Source organism: Alosa sapidissima, chromosome 7 (assembly GCF_018492685.1).
Source record: "Alosa sapidissima isolate fAloSap1 chromosome 7, fAloSap1.pri, whole genome shotgun sequence".
In the NCBI taxonomy this organism is placed as follows: Eukaryota; Metazoa; Chordata; class Actinopteri; order Clupeiformes; family Clupeidae; genus Alosa; species Alosa sapidissima.
The window spans coordinates 35,949,179-35,960,267 of NC_055963.1; the positions used below are offsets into that span (position 1 = coordinate 35,949,179).

The following is an 11,089-nucleotide window of genomic DNA, read 5'->3' on the forward strand; positions in this document are numbered from 1 at the left end:
CGCTGTGATTTTAGACAGTAGTTAAAACACACCGATTACAGTTACAATGTTGATAATACTTAAGTTTGTAGTTAGCTAGACAGCTAACACATTTTCTAGTTTTGTAATGGTCACTCACTATAGCTAAGTTAAAGACATTAAGAGGACAAGCATGTCAACTCTGAACTTGAGCAACAAGCTACACGAGTCAACTTGGGTGGAAGAGGGACCAACCTGTGGGTGCAAGCAGAGTTAGGTGTGTAAAAAGTCAAATCACCAGAGCACATGCATTCTCGCACAGGAACTGAAACCTTCTCTACTAATAGACCGAATTCTAAACTAGTAAATACAAAAACACACATTGCGCGTCCTGTAGTTCGTGGTCTGTCAAGGCCTGTTCGAAAGACGACCCTGGAAGCAGTCGCGTTAATGCATTCCTTTGCCGCGAAGAGCAGTTCTCCTCACGGGCCGCATCAGACCCTGCAATTCTCCAATAAGCTCTTACTTACTCTGATGGTTGTTGAGGAGTAGTAACTAATGGACACCTTTTAACTTCAATAAAGACAGCTCCGCCACTTGTCACACTTCGTCTTCTTTCTCTACCCAGCGAAACGTGTTTCTTAGTTCTCGGTCGCTGCTATAGTTGCCGCTGCTTGTCCCGAATAATACTCCTTACTGACGGACATAGTCCCGCGTACTGCTGTCAACAGTGCTCCGCGGATCTCTCTCTGCCGTCTGCGCCCGCTGCTGTAGACAGCTAACATCCGGGACCTGTGCTCTTGCTAAACCTCCGGAACTACTTCCAGCTGCTGTCAGACAAGCAATGCTACCAGAGCACATCTGGATGGCCAAAAGATGGAGCTAGGGCTGAACGTAGCCTAAGCAACTCAAATCAGCAGTGCGTAATAATCATTCCATAACATTAAACACACACACAAAATTATTTATGTCGTATTAAAAGAACAGATGTAATGTGTCGTGCCTTGCTGGGCTACGCTTTTTAAGTTGGTGAGTGTATAAAAATGGATTTTGTGTTAGCCTACCTTGTTTTGTAATGCATAGTTCAGTCTCTTCAGTCATAGTTCATGTCTCTTCTGATATTTTACAGAGCTGGCCTCTGCATGCACTGAATGTGTTTGTTAACTTAGATTGCATGTGTTATGCCCACTCTAAAATATTCCATTACTAATGCTCACAACATCAACTTGGAGCAAGAACTAGATGTACCGCAGAGTGGTACAATATATGACCGCCGCCCAGTCCAGCACATTTTTCCCCACAAAAATAAATCATGCTGAAAGGCCTATATGATTCTAACTGTTTCACTAAATTGCATTATCCACACTCAATTCTCACTGGTATCTGCTAGACAACAAGTACCAAAACATGATTAGTTCATAGATTTCACATGTAAAATTCATTTTATACAACCCCACCCCCATCTTGCCTGTTCATAATTCTGAGAAATTCTTGAATTGTGTGCATGTGTGCGTGCATACGTTTCTGTTTATGTGTGTGTGTGTGTGTGTGTGCGTGCTTGTGTGTTTGTCTGCGTATGTGTGTTTGTGCATGTGCATGCATGCGTACATATGTCTACTGTATGAGTATGTGTCATACGTATGATTACTGTGAATGTATGTGTGTGCGTGTGTATCTGTTTATGCACATGTGTGCACATGGAATGGGTTAACATGACCCCTGGAGGCAAACATACAGAAAATTGGTCATCCTAGGCCCTACGGTTCACAGAAAACTGTGTCTGCCCTACCCTCCTTTCGGGGGGTCCAGTCCAGCGGGGGGGCTACAGATCAAAACGAAAAACGATGGTTCCATGCTATCCATGTGGGGTTACATGCCCACCAAGTTTCGTGTACCCCGGTCTTTCAGTGTCCCAGGAATCCTTGTTGGTGTACGGTCACTAAATGTACACATAAATCATTTTATTGTAAGGCCCCTCATGAACGAAAGTTCACAAAACTTGGCATGCATTCGGAAGGTGTCATAATGATCCTACACTTTCAATTTCGTTCAGTTTTGACCATGTCAGCCAGAGATATTGTGATGAAAACACCTAATTTTTTGCTTTTTAATTTTTAACTAGGTGGCGCTATACATAAAATAAGTGGTAATGGGATGGGTTGACATGCCCCCTTAAGACCAACATACCAAAAAAAGGTGGACCTCCTAGGCCCTACGGTTCTCGAGATATTCACAGAAAACTGTCTCCGGCCACCTACAGGCCAGTTGGTGTATAGTAACATAAATTAATTTATTGTGTGGCCCCCCATGAACGGAATTCCACGAAACTTGGTGTGCATTCAGAGGGTGTCATAATGATCATACACTTCCAATTTCGTGCAGTTTTGACTATGTTAGGTCACAGATACCTGCGATTACAACACCTCATTTTTACTTTTTTGTGTTTAACTAGGTGGTGCTATACATGAAATGAGTGGTTATGGAATGGGTTGACATGGCCCCTTGAGATCAACATACAAAAAAAAAATGGTCCTCCTAAACCCTACGGTTCTCGAGATATTCACAGAAAATGTGTCTGCCCTACCCTCCTTTCGGGGGGTCCAGTCCAGCGGGGGGGCTACAGATCAAAACGAAAAACGATGGTTCCATGCTATCCATGTGGGGTTACATGCCCACCAAGTTTCATGTACCCCGGTCTTTCAGTGTCCCGGGAATCCTTGACGGAAATTTGGACATGCGAAAAAAAAAAAAAAAAAAAAAATCTGACTAAACCTTTATGACCGCCGCTTCGCTGCGCGGCGGTCATAACTACACCAGACAGAATATTGCGTCCCCTATATAAGCACCAATATGCAGAAATGCGTATCTTTGCTTATAAGATGCTTATCTTTTTGAGCAGCCAACGTTACTATAATTATCTTAAAATGTATTTTGATGGCAGAGCTAATGATGTGCATCGTCCCCAGGCTCTGTAGGCCTGTAGCTTACAAAGTCAAACTTGTCAAGGTGGCCAAATAACACACATGTGTTCGTTACAACTCGGTTATAACAATAGACTTATGGTTGTTACATTCAGGTTAAAGAAATAATCAACAAAGTGCATAATACATAGGCTACAAGTACAACCAAACAAATATGCAAACTTATTCTGCATGTTGGAAAGTGAAACTTTTGTCACACTGGATGTGGAAAGAGACAGTATAGAGGACAATATGTCCGAGGTGCCTGATTTTCAAGCTGTACAAACTCTCATTTCATATCTCAACACTGCCCCCATGTGGACTGAAATGAAACAATGTGTCTTACACAAGAGCAGTGCAGTGTGGAGTGGATGTTGTGGGTCTCCTAAACTGTTTTGCTTTTCAAATCAATAGCCACTTCTTTTGTCGATTCAAACCAAGCCAGTTAACACAGGTTATTCCTAGACTGTGGGGATTCAAACCATGCCAGTTAACACAGGTTATTCCTAGACTGTGGGGATTCAGAAAGCACTTAGGACACAGCCTTAGCAAGGAACAATCAGCAATGCAATACCAAAACAACAGCAAGGTCACACAGACCTTGGCCGGAGCCTCGGAGTGACAGGGGTATGAGTTGCATGCTACCTGCCCTCCGGGTGACAAGGGTATGGGCTGCATGCTACCTGCCCTTGGAGTGACAGGGGTATGGGCTGCATGCTACCTGCCCTTGGAGTGACAGGGGTATGGGCTGCATGCTACCTGCCCTTGTTCTGTAGCCCTCCAGCGTGTGCCGCATGAAATCACTCCAAATGCAACGTCATGAAGGATGTCGGACTTATTGCTGTCAGGGAAGTGAAGACCTCCAGTATAAGCGAGGAGGTGTGAGGAGAGGAGGGCAGGAGAGGAGGAGAGGAGATGAGGGCAGGAGAGGAGAGGAGGTGCGAGGAGAGGAGAGGAGATGAGGGCAGGAGAGGAGAGGAGGTGCGAAGAGAGGAGGAGAGGAGATGAGGGCAGGAGAGGAGAGGAGGGCAGAAGAGGAGGAGAGGAGAGGGTGCAGAGAGGAGGGCAGGAGAGGAGAAGAGGGCAGGAGAGGAGCAGAGGAGATGAGGGCAGGAGAGGAGAGAAGGGCAGAAGAGGAGGAGAGGAGAGGGTGGAGAGAGGAGGGCAGGAGAGGAGGACAGGCCTGGCTCTACAGGGGGGCTGCTTTCTCTCTAGTCCTACTGCACACACCGCTGCATTTGCACGTGTAAGGGTAGCCAGCTGGTACGTAGCTCTGCAGTATGTACGTTGGTAAACCTCCATCCTGGTGTGTGTGTGTGTGTGTGTGTGTGTGTGTGTGTGTAACAGTAGCTGGTACGTAGCTGTGCAGGATGTACGTTGGTAAACCTCCATCCTGGTGTGTGTGTGTGTGTGTGTGTGTGTGTGTATAACAGTAGCCAGCTGGTACGTAGCTGTGCAGTATGTACATTGGTAAACCTCCGTCCTGGTGTCTGTGTGTGTGTGTGTGTGTGTGTGTGTGTGTGTAACAGTAGCTGGTACGTAGCTGTGCAGTATGTACGTTGGTAAACCTCCATCCTGGTGTGTGTGTGTGTGTGTGTGTGTGTGTGTGTGTGTGTGTGTGTGTGTGTGTGTGTGTATAACAGTAGCCAGCTGGTCCGTAGCTGTGCAGTATGTACAGTACGTTGGTAAACCTCCCTCCCGACGCCTTTGGAGTCGTGCTGGCAAGAGAGCTAGCAGCCTGGGTGCTCAGCTCGCTCGGTAGCATGCTCGACTCCGGATCCGAAGTGCTGCTGTTTAGGAGTTTGAGTCCAGGCATGTGCAGGGTTGAGCCGTGCAGTTCAACACAACGCAGGTCACACATGCATTTGTTAGTCCTACCAGATGACACATGAAAATCAAATCAAATAGGTCAAATTAATGGATGTGTGTACACTCTAAAAAATAATACACTGGCTCAACTTAAAAAAATTGAGGTAACAATTTGCATGGATCTTTTTAAGTAATTTTGACACAAGCCGTTTTTTAGTAAATATTGTGAAACTTATATAGTTAGAACAACTGAATTATATTATATGATCAAATTAATATAATTAAGTTGGTTCAACTTAATTAAGCTTTTAGAGGACAAATCAGGTTGATTGTGCTAAACTAACCAAGTTCTTCTAACTATAAAAGTCTCACAATATTTACTCAAAAAACAGCTTGAGTTGAAATGACTTACAAAAATTAAGGTAACAATTTGCATGGATCTTTTGAAGTTATAGTAACTTACTTCACTTCTGTCTGAATAAAAGCACGTATTGCCCCCGTAGCCTAATCTTAATCTTTGATAACTCTTATGCATACAGAAAAATAGTCACTCTCGAAATGGACTGATTTGTACGAGTGCAGTCATTTTTAAATGGACATTTATTTATTTATTTTGTTTTGTCTTTTCTTTACTGGATTGAGATATCTCTGTAACAAAAATGGCCACCAACATTGTTGTGTGGCAATAAAGAATATCTATCTATGGGTTCTTGATATTGGGCTACATGATTTTTAAACGCTGTTATAGCAGAGTTTGTAAGTACTGCTGCCATGGTCACATGCTGAGTGTATTACTGCAAAATGCATTTGTTTTATCTTTTTGGATTTCAAAAGTATCCGCCCCTCAAAAATATGTTGTGGCCCAACCAACGAGGTACAGCTGATCTGGGCTGGAAGTGAGTCCAGTTGACGTGTTGGGATCAAACCACACTGCCACTGCCACACACCCCACCCAGAGATAAACAATCTTGTGTCCACTTCATAACAGGAGGAGGGGCAACATTCAACCAATGTCCCACTATTCTGTGTACTGAGAATAAAAAAAGAATCTCAGAGCATCTCGCCATATTCAATTTAATATGTTTTTGTACGTTAAAGTGCATAAAAGTATAAATTAGGCCTATCTTGCACAGTGCAAATAATTTGATATATGAAGACATTATACTCTCATTGTGCTCTATCTCAATTACTTTATTCAGTTACTCCCTAACATAAAGAATTACACAATAGACCTAAATTAAGACAACTTTAAGGCTTTTTTGGTTTAAATGCAAAGTAAGTGTAATGTTGCATCAAAGTACATTATTAACTAACATTCGTTTTAAATTTAGGCTACAAAACAACTATTGTTTAGAAATTTGCCCACACCAATTGAGCCATTTACAATATTTGGCCATGTGATGGCAGCATTTCATTACTTTTATGCCGCAGCCATAAAAACTCCCCGAGTTTTTTTCTGTCGTTCCTGCTGAACCTCATTATTCACGACACAGCTTCTGAAACTCTTCGACAAAATTACAGATTGAATCGTGGGAGAAGTGCCATCTTGTAGGTTTGTGAGCAGTGGGCTACAAAACACGGACAGCACCGCGAGAGGCCTCAACCTTGTGTTGTTGGGGAGATTCCTCTCCACCTCTTTGGCTGGGGATGTTGGCGTGACATCGGGGAGTGTGATGATGTGGTCGGGCTGGGAAGGGGGCGAGCCGGCCAGCCCGCCCAGCAGCAGTGAACCGTGATGGGGGAAGATGTATGCCTGCTTCCCTGTGTGCGGAATGTTAAACCAGGCTGTTGCGTGTGCTGTTTCTGCGCTTACAGGCACCAACCACATGCTTGAACTGCCCTAGTTTTCATGATCCACCTTATCTTAACCCAAGCTCTCCGCTGCGGCTACCGGACAGTGCAGGGCTATTATAGCATAAGATATCTGCAGGTTATTCAAATCAACTGGGCATGAGTTAGCCTACTTATGGGAAGTTACAGAAGGCTACTGTGTGTTACATAAGGCTGCACGGCAAATTGGCATCTGCATGGTCTTGAATGCGCTCCTAAATTCTCTTTGACACAAGGGAACCGCTGGAAGCCATGTGTGCAGATGACAACTGACAGGTGCCTGCTCCTCAGGGAGTAATGGTCTCTGGATCTGAGCTATCTCTTGCTTTATGAAAATTAATAGGTTACAGCCTATACTTGTCTTTTATTGCAGTAGGCTAGCTAGTTTAGCACAATGCCTTTGCCGCTAGGACGTTAGTGTCGGGTCAGTCATAGATTAGCCAAGCAACTCCTGGCCAGATCAACCAGAATAACTTCCTGAATCAGCTATTTTTCTCTCAGTAGGCTACATTTGAACTGCAGTCTTCGCCTATGCGTTATTTGTTTCCATATAAAAACACAAGCTATCAAGAGAGACAGCATTCACTGACTGTCTTTCCCAGCAAACACGTCCATGTGGGGCCCACATGGGCCTTACTTGGGTTAGTTGGGCTTCAGCTGGACATGGGCTTAGAGTGGGCTTTGATGTTGGGGGCCCACATGGGCAACCCAGATAAAATACGCCATGCTAAAACTAAACATGGGTACTACATGGGTCCCAACTGGGCCACAATAATAAAAAAAATATATAAAAAAAACAACGATAAAGGATGTTGATATGACATGCTGGTTACTGCAGTTATATAAAATTAACAATATATATTTAAAAATATATATTAGGGTAATGTGTTAGTATTCCGTAATGAGCCTTAAACCATTTTAATGTGGCTTTACAATCTGTTTAGCTTTTTTTAGTTAGTTAAACTTAGTTTAATTAGTTAAAAAACTTAATAGTTTTTGATTTTGCACCAAAAGTTCTCGTGGTAAGCGCCTGCGCAAAGAAACTCCTCCCCAAGAGCCGTTGGAAAAGTTGAAACCTATCTTTCACTGTCTGTCTATGGTTGAAACCAGAGCCATAGAGAGAAAGAGTTGCGACACTCCCATTGGACTCCGTTGTACGCTTTTTGCCGCCTACTTCCGCGGTATGCAGCCTCGCGTAGTTCCAAAAAGCCATTCTATGGCGTTGGACATCATTCACTTCCATTGCTGACTGTCGAGTAACTTCTGAGGTAAGTTGATTAAATAGCTACCTGTTTTGATTTGTCAACTGTCTATATTGTATCATAGGCCCTTTATGATGCATATACTGATCTTTTGTTGTATGTACACAGCGTAATTATATATATTTTTTTTTATCTTGGTAGACGACCGATTGCCTGCTAGTTTGTTAGCTTGACTTGCCTTCTGTGAAGGTAACGTTATATCCAGGGGTAAATTGATTTAAATAGCTACCTCTTTTGAACTGTCAACTGTCTATATTTTATCAGAGGCCCTTTATGATGCATATACTGATCTTTATTTGTATGTACACAGCGTAATTATATATATATATATATATGTTTTATCTTGGTAGACCACCGATTGCCTGTTAGTTTGTTAGCTTGACTTCGCCCTCTGTAAAGGTAACGTTAACGTTATATCCAGGCGTAAATTCATTAAATAGCTACCTCTTTTGAATGGTCAACTCTGTATATTATATAAATAGGCCCTTTATGGTGCATATGCTTATATTTATTTGTATGTGCACAGTGCAATTTATATATATTTTCTTAACTTGGTAGACAACCGATTTTCAGTCATTGCCTGCTACTTAGTTATCTCGATTTTGCGAGCTGTGAAGAATGTATGCTACACCAAAAATTACGAAGTTCAGTAGTGAATCTCTGACATATTTTATTTAGTAAATTATTGATGTTAGATTACTAGGATCATTAAGGTTGATTAAGGACGTTTTTTTTTAGGTTGTATCTGCTGAACCTGGCGGTGTTAGCTAGTCAGCTGAGTACTGTGTATCTGATGCTAGTAGAAATAAGGTTTGTTTAATTACACCCTTGAAAGGGCTGTTGGATTGCATGTAGGAATACAAATTATTTTACACAAAAAATTATCATAAGCCATAATGAGCTTTAAAATGTTTATTACTCAGACAGTAGTGTGACTAATTTGTTTCCCAAACACTGCTGCTGCAGGCGGCTGCTGCTGGAGGCGATGACTGCTTGAGCTGGCTGGTGTTGGTGAAGGATGGTGATGGCGGCTGCTGCTGGTAATGGTGGCGGCTTCAGGTAATGGTGGCTGTTGCTGCTGGTAGCTGCTACTGCTGGTGGCGGCTGTTGGTGGCGGCTGCTGCTGGTAGCTGCTGCTGCTGGTGGCGGCTGCTACTGGTGGTGGCTGTTGCTGGTGGCGGCTGCTGGTGGTAGCGGCTGCTGGTGGTGGCGGCACAAATATATTCTAACAAGCCAGTTCACTCTAACCTGACCCTAGCCAGATGAATGTCGTTCCGCTTAGCTCCGCCTAGCTTCACTCACATCCATCTGGGACCTCTTCCATTGAGAGTGATTTCTCCAACCAACTTTATGGTTTAGCCAATCAGGACGCAGGGCGGGAGTTTCATAGATGTGACATAGCGTAGAAGCGACTGTGAGTCTGTTATTAGCGTCACGGGTTGGCTTTGATGTGAGTGGTTGAAGTAGCACGTCGATAGATGACAGACAAGTGGCTTATTCAATCATATGCAAGCATTTTTTGATTAGGCCCAGCCTTCTGAAGCAACACTTCAATGGATCGGTTCCAGATGGATGAGTGGAGCTAGGCGGAGCGAAATTCATCTGGCTATTGCCAGGTTAAGTTCACTCAGGATTGCCTAGAAAATACTTTCTCTTGCATACATCAGACTCACACCTGTGGAGTTCCACTATGCACTATGGCCAGTCACTGTAGGGCAGTTCCTCTCGACAACGCATACTAACATCCTCTTCATCTGTGTCCTGGACACTAAAAAGCAGATAAAGCGAAATAGGGCGACAATAGATTCAACAATGGACACAGCAGGTAACACTATATAAGTCGCCAGCACCAGCCACCATTACCAGCAGCAGCCGCCAGCAGTAGCCACCAGCAGCAGCAGCCACCAGCAACAGCCGCCAGCAGTAGCCGCCACCAGCAGCAGCTGCCACCAGCAACAGCCGCCACCAGCAACAGCCACCACCAGCAGCCGCCACCACCAGCAGCCGCCACCAGTAGCAGCCGCCACCAGCAGCAGCAGCTACCAGCAGCAGCCGCCACCAACAGCCGCCACCAGCAGTAGCAGCTACCAGCAGCAGCCGCCACCAGCAGCAACAGCCACCATTACCTGAAGCCGCCACCATTACCAGCAGCAGCCGCCATCACCATCCTTCACCAACACCAGCCAGCTCAAGCAGTCATCGCCTCCAGCAGCAGCCGCCTGCAGCAGCAGTGTTTGGGAAACAAATTAGTCACACTACTGTCTGAGTAATAAACATTTTAAAGCTCATTATGGCTTATGATAATTTTTGTGTAAAATAATTTGTATTCCTACATGCAATCCAACAGCCCTTTCAAGGGTGTAATTAAACAAACCTTATTTCTACTAGCATCAGATACACAGTACTCAGCTGACTAGCTAACACCGCCAGGTTCAGCAGATACAACCTAAAAAAAAACGTCCTTAATCAACCTTAATGATCCTAGTAATCTAACATCAATAATTTACTAAATAAAATATGTCAGAGATTCACTACTGAACTTCGTAATTTTTGGTGTAGCATACATTCTTCACAGCTCGCAAAATCGAGATAACTAAGTAGCAGGCAATGACTGAAAATCGATTGTCTACCAAGTTAAGAAAATATATATAAATTGCACTGTGCACATACAAATAAATATAAGCATATGCACCATAAAGGGCCTATTTATATAATATACAGAGTTGACCATTCAAAAGAGGTAGCTATTTAATGAATTTACGCCTGGATATAACGTTAACGTTACCTTTACAGAGGGCGAAGTCAAGCTAACAAACAGGCAATCGGTGGTCTACCAAGATAAAACACATATATATATATATATATATATATATATATATATAATTACGCTGTGTACATACAAATAAAGATCAGTATATGCATCATAAAGGGCCTCTGATAAAATATAGACAGTTGACAGTTCAAAAGAGGTAGCTATTTAAATCAATTTACCCCTGGATATAACGTTACCTTCACAGAAGGCAAGTCAAGCTAACAAACTAGCAGGCAATCGGTCGTCTACCAAGATAAAAATATATATATATAATTACGCTGTGTACATACAACAAAAGATAAGTATATGCATCATAAAGGGCCTATGATACAATATAGACAGTTGACAAATCAAAACAGGTAGCTATTTAATCAACTTACCTCAGAAGTTACTCGACAGTCAGCAATGGAAGTGAATGATGTCCAACGCCATAGAATGGCTTTTTGGAACTACGCGAG

General features: G+C 43.3%; 1 protein-coding gene and 2 long non-coding RNA genes across 3 annotated transcripts in view; 1 reads left to right on the top strand and 2 right to left on the bottom strand.

The window, feature by feature from the left end:
* LOC121714159 (forkhead box protein J3-like) overlaps window positions 1-824 on the bottom strand; it is a 47,119-nt gene extending 46,295 nt beyond the window's left edge. Inside the window, exon 1 of the mRNA XM_042099363.1 lies at window positions 489-824. The gene's annotated coding sequence lies outside the window, so the exon portion shown is untranslated. The remainder of the gene's footprint in view (window positions 1-488) is intronic.
* Window positions 825-7,619: 6,795 nt separating this feature from the next.
* Window positions 7,620-8,885, top strand: LOC121712900. Its single transcript, XR_006032677.1, has 3 exons — window positions 7,620-7,825; window positions 7,961-8,008; window positions 8,558-8,885. It is a non-coding gene; the product is annotated as an uncharacterized LOC121712900 (long non-coding RNA).
* Window positions 8,886-9,871: 986 nt separating this feature from the next.
* Window positions 9,872-11,089, bottom strand: LOC121712903. Its single transcript, XR_006032685.1, has 3 exons — window positions 11,012-11,089; window positions 10,829-10,876; window positions 9,872-10,265 (listed from the first exon to the last, which is right to left on the bottom strand). It is a non-coding gene; the product is annotated as an uncharacterized LOC121712903 (long non-coding RNA).